Source organism: Papaver somniferum, chromosome 9 (genome assembly GCF_003573695.1).
Source record: "Papaver somniferum cultivar HN1 chromosome 9, ASM357369v1, whole genome shotgun sequence".
In the NCBI taxonomy this organism is placed as follows: Eukaryota; Viridiplantae; Streptophyta; class Magnoliopsida; order Ranunculales; family Papaveraceae; genus Papaver; species Papaver somniferum.
In genome coordinates, this window is record NC_039366.1 from 68529318 (window position 1) to 68540794 (window position 11477).

Sequence of the window (11477 nt, forward strand, 5' to 3'; positions counted from 1 at the left end):
TAAATAAAGTAAAGAACAAAAAATAAAAATAAATTCATACAATGTCAAAACTAATTATTATAATAAACTCACTGCATCTTCATGGTTCCATCCGGCCGACATGTTTATAAAGTATGGTTTAATGCAGCCAACATATCTCAAAACTTATTGTTTTAAGTAGGAGACTCTACGTTGTAAAGCCGTAATAAATCTATCAGTCTCCCCCACCCCCACCCGATCTGGTTCGGTATTCAGTTTTAACATGAGATCAGAATTCATTAGTGTTATAAATTGTTCCTTTGGGTTCCCTACTAACCAAACAGTAATCACCAATAAGAGACGCATCCTCTTCACGTGTAAATCTCCCCATTTTTGTAACAGCAGTGTAGCCAAAGAAATGAAAAATTTAGATTGCCAACACAGGAAACTAATACTTAAAGTGAAGCGGGTGGGTGTTTAAGTTATGTTGTGTATGCTTTTCGATTTCACAACTTGGGTTTATATACATTCTAAAAATCAAACTCATTCACACATTACAAAGTAGTTCTAATCAAGATAAGAAAAATAATGCTACTGTTGGTCACAAACTTTATTTTTTTGGTTCGTAAAATCAAACCCATCCACACATTACAAAGTAGTTCTAAAAATCAAACCCATCCAACTGTTCTTTTTCACGACAATTATCGAATTGGCAACGCAAGTACCTACTTTGTCCTGGTTCCGTTTCGAGTAATATTTTGATACCTGTACAACCTCTCTATGGGAACTTCGAATACATCCAAGGGCACTGCATTGCAGAATGGTCATCAAGAAAACATAGTGGACAAATTTGGTTTGCCTCGACACACACTATCTGTTTTCCTTACCTCCTAGAATTCATTCGCGACTCAGTATATTTCGAAAATTGTATTATGCTTCAAGGTAGGGGTTTCTTTGAATGGTTAATGAATTGTGTTTGTAAAAATTTTGTTTGGGATTTATAAGAGAAATCCCCGTTGTTGATAAAGATAAAGTGATATCCATCTGAATAAGATATCAATTAGAGATAAGAATCTGATGCTACAAGTGCGTTGATGATGATAAAAATCCGAGGCTAACAGCGCCTTGATAATGATAAGAATCCGAGGCTAACAGTACGTCCGAGTATGTGTAAATGCACCTTTACACATGTACACCCAACACAACTGAAAATAAATATAACTCCAACAAATATCAAAAAAAATACAGTGTAACCATTAATCGTAAAAGAAACATAAACTGCAAATGAGTGTACAGGGAGTGTAAACGAAAAAAGGTCAAGGAACGGCTAGCCATTAACCGTTCTAAGAAAGAAAAACCGGTCGATGGTTAGCCGTTCCTTAAGAACGGACAATGGTTCACCGTTATTGTTCAGAAGAACGGTTAATGAATAACCGTTTTTTGCTTTTTGAAAACGGCCAACCATTAGCCGTTCCCGGAGTCTTCCCGCTGGGATTCCCGCATACTAGGGAACTCTTGCGGGAATCACCCCTTTTGGCCACGCTTTTTTGGATTGGAAAGGGCTTGGGCATGCCCATAAGACCAAGTCTTAGACCGGCATCGGCTGGGTTTTTGGGCTGACTAGAAGATAAAAAGGGTTAGAACCATAACCCTTTATTCAACTAACTTTTATAATGACAATTATTCCCCATTCATTTATACTCATTAGTCATTGTACATTATACAGTATAAACTCTATAATTAATGTTATTGGGACCACCATATTTTATTAATTAAACGAGATACTCTCTCAGTCCAAAATTAAATGAGCTAGTTGGTTTTCAATTTTGTCCCATATATAGTTGAGCTATCTCGCTAATCAAGGGGATAATTCTAAAACTACCCTTTTAATTGATTATTGTTACCATAAAAAATAAATATAATTTGACAGCCATGTTTATATTCGTTAGGTAGATGTTTACGAAAAACTGTGGTATATTTTAAATGTTTTTAAGTTTTACTAATTATTATGCATAATAGTATAATTATAAAAAAAAACTGAAACATACTCCCCTTTCCTCCTTGTCTTAAGAATTCTGCAAACTACAACTTGCTCATCTAATTTGGGACGGACAAAATATTAATTAACCTATTAATTTATATATTAATTAATATTTTATAAACTTATAGATAAATTTATTATCAAATAATTATTTTTTAAATAGTTTAGAATATTAAATTCTTCAAAGCACACTTCAATTTTCCACTTTCCTTCATTGTAAACTTCGATCAACGGATAACACAAGTTTAGACAATTCGGGTGAACAGTAAGACGGTGATATCACTCAAGACTTGTAAAATTTGATCAAAAAGTTAGGTTATCACAACTCAATGAATGTCAAGATGTCCTGAATATCCAAAAGAAAATGATGTTACACAATTGTTGACTGATGGAGAAATAATTGACAGCTATGGGAACCGATACATATGAGAAAGAAGATGATGAAAGTTCTAAAACAGATCACCCTTCATAGAACGAGGTTGTTAAAGTGGTAATCATATTAAATAATTTCTCGTTGGGCTATAAGAAAACAACACTATAAATTCTTACAATCATTTTTCAATGCAATGATCGGTTTTTATCTTGTGCATCCATGCACAAGATGAGAAAACCCAAAAAAAAATTAGAGATAAAATTCAATGTGATATTGATTTTAACAAAAAAATGAAGACAATTGAATCATTTTTCAAGAAATCTTCATAAACCATTGAATATATATAGTGTATAATTAATTTATATTTCATATGGGGTCAATAGGTGATAAAAAATGTATTATCTCATAATTTTAGCGAATTATTAATTTGGTACGTTGTCCCCAACTCGGGACCGACTAAAATATTATTTAAGAGAATTTATTAAATAACCGAGTATTAATTAATGGAGTTTCTACTGTACAATCTAGTCTAGCGCTCTTTGATCTTTTCAGAGGAGTTGTAAAGAGAATGAAGGGTTTTCGATTTCTTCCCTGAAATCCATCAACCTCCTCATTCAATTACGAAATGCAAACAAACCCAGACATAGAGAAAGAGGAGATCCAACATAATTCTGGACATTCTTTTTAGGTTTTATTTTTCGTTGATGATTTAGGGCTCTCTCTCTATTTGAAATCTGAAATTAAATTGAGATAAAAGAAAGAGAGAATGATGTATTTGAGAGCTTTTAGACCAACAAATGATATAAGATTCAGCTTCATCCTACCCATCCATGGCTTGTTATTGATGATGCTTGTGATCATCTTGTTGTCTGGAATTTGGAGCATCGACATGTACTTTTTTTTTCTTTGTAAAACAGACATTTCATACAAAAACTAACCCAAAAAGTTAACATTACAAGGGTTATCAGTGGAACAACCACTACAAGAAACTTCATGTACTGCAACACGTCGAATGTATGAAGAACCCACTTTTTGTGTGGCAACATCCTTTTGCCACATAAAAACTTTTTGCCACACTGTGTGGAAACAAACCGTGTGACAAGAAGTTGTTGGCACACCTTTAATATAGTGAGGAAATAGATAGGTTTTATGCCACACCAAAAGGTGAGGCAATAACATGAGGCAAAAAGCATTTTTCTAATTTAATTATTCTTTTATTTTCAGTTTTATTTTATTTATAAATAGGTTTTATGCCACATCAAAAGGTGAGGCAATAACATGAGGCAAAAGGCATTATTATAATTTAACTATTATTTTATTTTCAGTTTCATTTTATTCTAAAAATTTGTTGCCACACAGCTAGTGATGCAATAATGTGCGGCTAAAAACAATTTTTTTTTTAATATATAATTTTAATTTTCTTTTATTTAAAATGTATTTTTGCCACACCAAAAGCCTGACTGCAGCAACAAAATATCTATTGCAACATGTTCACCAAAGCGTTCATAAACAGGGACGTTATACAGTAAAATTGTATTAAAAAAATCATTTTACTCGCATGAATTAAATCAGAACAAAGAATTTAAATTGAATTAAAACGAAAAATATTTGTTCCGGAGTATGGTGATTCCAACTTTGACATAAGAAAAGATTTACACAATCCTCAAGTAAACAAACTTCAAAGAAACTTTAATCTTCAAACTAGACTTATTAAATGCTAAATCCATCCCAGCCGTCCACCCCTAGGCCTCGCGCTCTTGCTAAACAGATCAAAACAAATACCAACAAGAAAAAAGAACATCACAGATCAAAACAAATACCAACAAGTAAAAAACAACATCGCGGAATGGCAGAGAATCATCATGTCTAAAAAGATTCGGTTATAAGAGAAATATTAAATATAACACCAACATGCAAAGCGTAAATACCATACTAACATACCAACAATTATGACCACTTCACATGTTTTTTTGAGATAGTCATAATTCTATAGATTTAAAATCAAGGAAAATGATACTTACAATCATTTTGAGATCTGTACAGTTGCTCCTCAATTCTATTAGACTGCTCCTCAGGTCTAACGAGTTGCTCCTCATGTCTGTAAGGATGATTCGCAGGTCTAACAAGATGTTCCTCATGTCTATAAGGCTTCTCCTCAGATCTGTTAAGTTTCTCTAAAGGTTTGTAAGGCTGCTCCCAAGGTGAAAATAGTGGCTGCGCAGGTCTGAAGTGGTAATCTGAAGGTCCTGAAAACTGCCCGGATTCAAAACGTGCCCTGGCCTGAAGCACAATCTAACATACTCCAACATTTTGTTCTCACGCATATTAGCCTCCTCATCACGTTCTTTTAGCCGTGCCTCCCATTCTGCATCTCGTTCCCTGCTTCGCCTATCAAAATCTTCATCCTGCTCTTTCATTCGTCTCTCAAAATCTTCATTTCTCTCATAACTAGAGCATGTCGGATATCTTTCAGCTCTTACATGTTTCTGCCTTGTTGTAGGTACTACATTTCCATAGGCTTCATCACTAATTGGTTGTTGGTTACCATCCTCATCAAACCCATTCTCATCCAACCCTGATTGTTCCCTCATTTGGACCTATGTATATCAGAAAAAATGTAGGATAAAAGGTCTTATCTTTTATGATAAGAAGTGTATGAACCTTACTAGAGCAGATACTTACTATGAATCCTTGTGAAATTGGGTCCAAAGCTTTTCCAGTTTTTTTATTCACATGGTTTTAATGAATACATCACCATCAGTTGGTGGGTTCCCTCCATTATCTTCAGCCTGTACAAATTCCATCACGTACAATGAATAATAGTAATTGAAAGAAAAATATGAAAAACTTCAGGCACTATCCTAGCATATGATATTCCAATTCTTGACAAGGTTTTGCAATTTGCAGTTAAGCCATCCGGATGATCAACAAATGCTACAACATGCGAAAATAAAGACATGCCTAAGTACAGTTACAAATAAAAAACTTCTAATTTTTACAGGTTCATGTCTCCTTACTTAAATCCAAAAAAAATTGAAGTTGCAAAGTGAAAAGTGGTTGTAAAGACCAAATTATGTATGTACCATTTCAGCTTTGCATCGAGCGTGGTTTTTCCTGCCCATTGTGTGCTTTACTTGTTGGCAGCTTCTACTCTTGACATTTTGTTCGGAATATTTCTTATGAATATAAAAGGCAGAATAACAAAAACATAAACCCAGACATATAAGATGTGTGAACTTACTTGGTGTGTTGCATCAGTTTCCCAGAATGTCACAAGATCCTTCCACTCCCCTTCAGTTAAAGCAGATGGTTCATCTGCAAGACGTTTTGCAGTTGTATCGTGACGCGTAAAGTGTTTTCCCTTCCATGTACCTTTCTTTCCCCTAAATATATCACCAGCAATAGAGAGGGTGGCAGTTTTATAACGTTCATCTACTATGAACAAATCCTGAAATAGAGAAAAAATGATAACTTGTAGTGACTATATCTGTGAACAACTAACAACTAAACACCTACAGCTTTAGTGTCAAAATAGACTAACAAAATCATTGATGTGGCCAATCAACGACTTCATAGCAATATTTATTTGATAACTCCACAAAATCATTGATGTGACCAGAAAAGTAATTTAGCAGCATAACTTATTCACAAACATATTAAACCTCAGACATGTGACTTCATATTTTTTTCAAAATTGTTTGATCAACAATTTAAGTTCTTCAACTTAATTGGTTGAAAGCAACAAAAGCATGGGGAACACAAGGAATATGATAACAATCTCAATTGCTTACATAAGACTAAATTTCTTAGCGATGTTTGGTTCTGAGTTGATGGCTACAAGCCTACAAACATAAAGCATGGTACAAATAAATTTTGTAAAGTAGCAGTACGTGCTGCACATTCACAATGCCAAACAGAAAAGATTATCATTATCATTATAACGTTTAAACAATATGCGCATTTACCAACTCTTTTTTTTGAACTCTCCTAAACAAAAAAAGAACAACACTCTAATTGAAAAACATCTGATTAAAAAAAAAAACATCAATGGACCAAGTCCTAAAACACTGCCATACTTTGTAGTTTGAGTTTAGTTAAAACTCCAACATCAAAAAAAAAAGGATTAATTAAAAAATTACGCTTCTTCAGATTGCATCCTCAGATCGAATGAAAAACAAAACCTACAAAACAAAAATTAAAAACATTAAAACCAAAATTAAGGAAACCCCGAATTGAAACTTTAGGAAAAGAAAAACTGAATCTGGAATTGACCTGCTATGAGATGTGAAAATTGACCTGCTTTGTGCAGATTCGAGAGAACGAGTTTTTCTTTAATTTCGAACAGAAGATGGATTTTTTTTTAGGGTTTGGAGAAATTTTATTTTTTTCTTCCATTTTGGAGAGAAAAATTGAATCTGTTTTATTTGAGAAGATGCGAAAACTTTGGGGGATTGAGCGAACTTTGGGGGATTTTAGTGGGAATTTGATTTTCACTAAAATTTTAGAGGGAAATTTGGCGCTAGATTTTGTAAACAAAGTTCTAGGGTTAAGTTGCAGAGCTAGGAGATGAAGAAAAGTACGGGGATTTGGGGTTTGGGTGTGGAGGAGATGGGTCGATGGTTTTTGGTTTTGTTAACTATAAGAAAACACGTGGAACACCACCCCTTTTTTGTCAAAAGAAAAAAACACACGTGGTCCACAGGAAATAACTTCTTTTCCTTTTCTAATTTTATTGATTGATAAACAAAGCCGGTAAATAAAGTCCATATAAGAAAAAAAAGACATTAAAATAAACTTGGCCTCATAGATTCGTGTATGACTTTATATTTTTGTTTTTGACTTTGCTTTATTTTGTGACGTGTTTTACATAGTACATTTCCAAGAAGCACACTTTTTTCTCTTTGGAATTATGTTGCACGGTATAAGAGTTTTATATGACAAATAACAAATCACCGATTTATATTATAAAATTTTATTCTCGAACGGCGACTTTCGGTTTTCATCAAACCGAAAAAGCTAGTCACAAAATCATCCAACTGAAATTGAACACATTCGGAGCCATAGTTAGTAAGCATTGTTTAATCAGTTTTCGACGTATCTCTTTGAGGATTTCGATCTACTAGGTCATTTGATTCGCGAAATCTGAAGTAAATTCACTTTTAAAACGGAAAATGGAAAGCTAATTTATGCTGATCGTAAATCGGAAAATCTAGTTAATATTGAGCGCAGAATTAAAATTACATTCAAGAGAAATTGAGTGTATCCAAAACCTTAGCTGGCAAACCTTGTCTAATCAATTTTCAATTTATCTCTTTAGGTATTTCGATTTGATAATTCATCCGGATTGGAAAAATTGAAACTAAGTCACTTGTAAGTCGAAAATATTCAAAGCTAACTTTCTTGATCGTAAACTGAAGTTAAACAAAAAACCGAAAGCTAGTTAAAGTTGACCGCAAAATTAAAAATACATTCAACAAGTATTAAGTGTGTTCGGAACCATAATTTACTTATTTCGTTTAATCAATTCACGAGTTATCTCTTCTAGAATTTAAATATACCAATTCATGGGAATTGGGAAAACTGGAAGTAAAATCCACTTTTTTTTTTAGCAAAATCAATACTCAAAGGAAACAATTACACAGAGTTGTCCAACTCGAGAATTGAGTGAATACATCTTGGAGGGTTTTCAGACCACACTTGGTAAGTTTTGGAAGTAAATCCACTTGTAACACGAAAAATTGTTAATTTTCTTGATCGTGATCAATTGATCATGATTGAAAATTGAAAGTAAATTGTTCACAAAGCTCGTTTAATCGATTCTCGAGTTATCTCTTCTAGAATTTGAATATACCAATTCATCGGAATCGTGAAAAATGGAGATAAATCGACTTGTAACCTAGAATTTTTTTAATTTTCTTGATCGTGATCTGAAATTGAAAGTAAATTCACTCGAAACTTGATAGGAAAATTGAAAGCAAACAAAATTTAATTGGAGAATTTAAAGTAATGCAACCTATATATTGTTCTGTACTTATTCTCGATCACTTAAATTAACATGCACATGTTCATTCAGAGTCTGAATTTCATAATAATATTCCTTCCAATCAAACCGAAAATAAAATAGGAAAAACATCAAATAAACAGTAGGGTTCAATATTAACTTTCACTACATGTTAGACGAGATCATCGCGTTCACAATCACTTAAATAGTCAATGTGATCACTATGACTGTCATCATCATCTCGAACGTCTCTATCAGCGTCAGTTGTACTTCTAATAACCTGTTTTCCTTCAATTTCTTTCCGAGTCCAGCTCATGAAGTCTTGGTCAGTTTCAGCTGCACTGGTTGCATGATTATCTGTGCGGGATAAATCATCTTGGATTGGCTCAACTTCCATTGTTCCCAAACTATAGTGGTCCCTTGCCTGCATTTTAAGTACAATTCAGCGGTTCTTGTCCTTATTGTCCTGGAGATAGAAAACTTGATGTGCTTGCGCTGCTAGAATAAAAGGTTGAATTTTGGCTATAGTTCTTGAAAAATTAAATGATGTAAACCCAGATGCATCTCGCTGTTTCTTTCTTGACTCGGTGATATCCCACCAATGACATTTGAATAAAACAACTTGGTTTCCATCACGATAATATAACACCACGACTTCATCTAATCTACCGTAACGTCACTTTACCTACAGGCACACAAGACCGCAGAATTAGAAAAGGCAAAAAATGAAGTCAAAATCACAGAATTAAATTTCACGAGTTGAATGTTTTCAAAAGCATATTTCATGTTTATAATTCAAATTTTACCAAGGATTGCCAAGATTAACAAACTAGTTGCAGAACTAGATGCTTTTTATTTTAGTGCAATTGCAGTTTATGAGCATAGTACAAGTGAATTCAAGATAAAACCCATCATAAAATTTCTCATTTCGCGAATTCGACCATTGAGTTTCACTAGATAAACCTCAAGGATAGATCTTCATGTACCTGAATTATAAAGTATGGCAATACGATTCGTGAATATGATGTCTCAAACAACTAAGAATTGAATTTCACTGAATTTCCAAACCTGAAATAAAAGAAAGATTCAAACTTTGAGAATTGTTAAACCTAACAAGACCAGCCGACACAATGAAAAGGAAAAAATTGTCCAGGTGAAGCAATGTACAAAATTAATAGTTGAGATTTGCGTATGAAGAAGATTCACTCAGACAACTGAAGGTGAGTAGAACCATGGAAACAAAAAAAATGAAAGTCCACATCACAGAATTCAACTTGAACAGCTGTGTGTCTAATTGACATGAAACAACCACCAAATGAAATAGAAAATGAATCCAATGAGTAGGAAATGATTATCTTCCTTCCCTTGAGTTTGCTACCATAAAATGTTAAAAGCCCATTAAAACTTCAAATTTCTAGCGGTTTTTGTTTTGTTTCTCTTTGTTGTTAATGACAGAAATATATCCCGTTGGTTTAAGTTGATAATAATGCATAATTTAATGCTAAACCCAAGTAGTTAATGGTTTTCCATAGTATAGACTCTAATCCAGCTGATGCAAAGGAGAAGACAGAGCATTTTGCAGACCATTTTGTGCACAGTTCGTTCCAAAAGACTAGTTCATGATAGGGTTCCAGTTTAATGCTTTGTTTGTCTTCATACTAGTTTCCAAAAGAGCTTAGCTGGTTGTTTCAGACCATACTACGATGATAAGAGTTTAGTCAATAGGTGTTACTCTTTTAGTAAGACCATCTGGTCAGTTCATGGACACTAGGCGTTTTCTTGCATACATGCAAGATCAAATCCTTCTGTAGACCCTCTGTGAACACCTAAACACACTAGACTCCTTAATGAGCTGGTTATTGACTTTCATTGTCAAAGATATGTGTTCCATACACCCTAAATCCCATAATCAACCAACCATCTACATAATTGTGGGTACTCAACACCAGGTCCTAGCATTGGCGTTCCTTTGAGCAGGGTGCTTACCAATCCCTTTTTCTCATCATAATTACATATAACATATGCTTTCTAGCATGGCACCCCTTAATAATCCTTCTAAAGCAACCTTCAACTAAAACCATAATCTAGTCTATCTAATCTGATGCTCAAATCTCCCAGAAAATGCGTATACACATCGACAAATACAACACAGATTTATAAGGCATGGCAAAATTTAAAAGAGGTTGCTAAAACCCTAAGTATACCAAGTCTTTTCATACCATGTTCCTTTTTATGAGGCTAATACATGATTTCATCTTAATTTTTAAAAAAATTAGAACAAAAGCCTAAATCCTCTCTAATCCAAGTCTTCGCATACCAAATTCATTCTTAGCAATTAAAAATAGAACCAAAAACCCTTAATCAAGGAAATCAAATTGCAAAGGTGGATAAGAAATTGACACGGAGAGGAAGAGGTTGGGAGAGAACATACCTTTGTGCAGAGATCGTTGTCGGAGGAATTTCCTGTTTAAGAATGGATTTTTGAGATTTCTTTTAACTCTACAAGATTGGAAAGATCACCAGATTGGAAAGATCACCCTAAGGTGCAATTATTTCAAAAACATCAAAAATCAAACACTAACAAACAAGAAAAGGAATTTGGGGATGAAAATAGCTCTCTGCCCTAACAAAAAACAAACCCAAATCTACATCGAATTTATACTCAATACAAATTCATAAATGATCGACCTTTAACAAAATTAAAAAACCATACCTTAATTTTCCGTAAACAAAGAACCCGTTGTAATCAGTTAACCGTTCTGCTGTTCAGAGAACTCAAACTTCACTGTTTTTTGTTCTTTTTTTTGGTTTTCTCCGTCGAAGTAATGTGGGTTTTTTTCGCGTGTGAGTCACATGAAGTAGCACGATCATTTTTATTTTTTTTCGTTTTCTTTATTAATTTTAAAAACTCATTATATTGATTTATTAATTTTTTATAAATAGCTATAGCAGCACAAGTGCGTCAAAAAGGGAATCTAAATTTCATTAATTATTTTATTTATATATATTGCCACACCGATGTGGCATAAAATAAACTTGTTGCAGCAGTTAAAAATTATATGAGGTAAAAGGGAATTTTTTGCCTCGACTACTTATAGGTGTGG

The 11477-nt window shown here is 33.6% G+C and overlaps 1 long non-coding RNA gene across 1 annotated transcript; it reads right to left on the reverse strand.

Moving 5' to 3' along the window:
- Positions 1–8383: 8383 nt before the first annotated feature.
- Positions 8384–11182, reverse strand: LOC113308173. Its single transcript, XR_003339551.1, has 4 exons — positions 11087–11182; positions 10805–10911; positions 9360–9441; positions 8384–9058 (listed from the first exon to the last, which is right to left on the reverse strand). It is a non-coding gene; the product is annotated as an uncharacterized LOC113308173 (long non-coding RNA).
- Positions 11183–11477: the final 295 nt, after the last annotated feature.